We start from the raw sequence: 1,216 nt of genomic DNA on the forward strand, positions 1-1,216 counted from the left end.
AAAACCAGACACAACTCAGCCCTGAGCAGAGTGACCGTCCTCTACTGACCAATCAGACTGCAGTGTTCACAGCTCCACCTTTTAGTACCACATCTGTGTGCTAGGTACCCCAACAGAGGGGGGACCAAACATGGGGACGCTAAGGAACGCTTCTGTTGGTACCATCCACAACTTTCACTGTGGAAACAGAAAAAAAGTGAACTGAACTGAAACTGTCAGAAGAAGAATACGGTTTTATTACGTAAGTAGGTTCTCACGTAGGCTAACAGGAATTTGCTTGGAATAGTGTTTGGTGCGTACTATTTTTTAGCCTTTTCAGCCCCTTCACACTGGCTCCCAGTATGTTTTAGAAAAGATCTTAAGATTTCACCGATCACTTTTAACACTCTTGATCCCTCCCCCGGCTTTATCTCCAAACTCTTTGCACCGCACATGCCAGGACGTACTTTGAGGTGCTCAGGCAGCAGAGGTCTTTTCTATGTTCCAGACTTGGACGTGTCAGCACCCTGAGGCTGTGGAAGGATCTGCCTGAGGAAATCAGGTCGGCCAAGTCAGTGGTCCCTTCTTAAAATATACTTTATCAGGGAGCCTTTCCTGATATAAACCGTCACTTAAACTGTTTTTTATTTCCTCAGTTTTTATACACTAAAGTGTTTTTATCATTTCCTTTGTTTTAATTGTCATTGTTTTTATATATATAAATATCCAGTTCTCATATGAAGAAACACGATTCTCTTTATTAATTAAAAACACCACACAGGAACAGGAGTTCTTCTTCTAGGGTTAGAACGAGACAGGATTTTTTTTATTCCATCATGGGACTGGGATGAATATTTTTGTAGGAGTGAAATGAGACAGAAGTGAAAACCCACTCCTGTGTCACCTTCTACTCAGCAGGTGTACACAGTGTGGTTTACTCCAGCTTTGCTTGGCTGAAAATGGTGCTAATGAGAGCAGTGAGAGTGAATTAAAACGGCAAAACCAAAATATAATAAAGAGATGGTAAAACTCTATAAAGCTGAGGGCAACTGCAGAGCTGGCTGATGATTTTCTGTTGTTCTGTCACTGCACGTGGCCTCTCTCACACGACATATAGTGCTTTCATTGATTGTTAATACAAAAATAATAATTAGAGCAGCTTGAAATTAAAAATTTGAGAGGAATATGGTAAAATAAGGGCACTCATGTGGCTCTGCCAGATGTCTTCACTAATTAG

The 1,216-nt window shown here is 41.1% G+C and overlaps 1 long non-coding RNA gene across 1 annotated transcript in view; it reads right to left on the reverse strand.

The window, feature by feature from the left end:
- The window catches only part of LOC126384511 (uncharacterized), a 490,327-nt gene extending 490,141 nt beyond the window's left edge, over positions 1-186 (reverse strand). Inside the window, exon 1 of the long non-coding RNA XR_007569295.1 lies at positions 79-186. This is a non-coding gene — a long non-coding RNA (uncharacterized LOC126384511). The remainder of the gene's footprint in view (positions 1-78) is intronic.
- Positions 187-1,216: the final 1,030 nt, after the last annotated feature.

The sequence above is a fragment of the Epinephelus moara genome, chromosome 22 (genome assembly GCF_006386435.1).
Source record: "Epinephelus moara isolate mb chromosome 22, YSFRI_EMoa_1.0, whole genome shotgun sequence".
Taxonomy (NCBI): Eukaryota; Metazoa; Chordata; class Actinopteri; order Perciformes; family Serranidae; genus Epinephelus; species Epinephelus moara.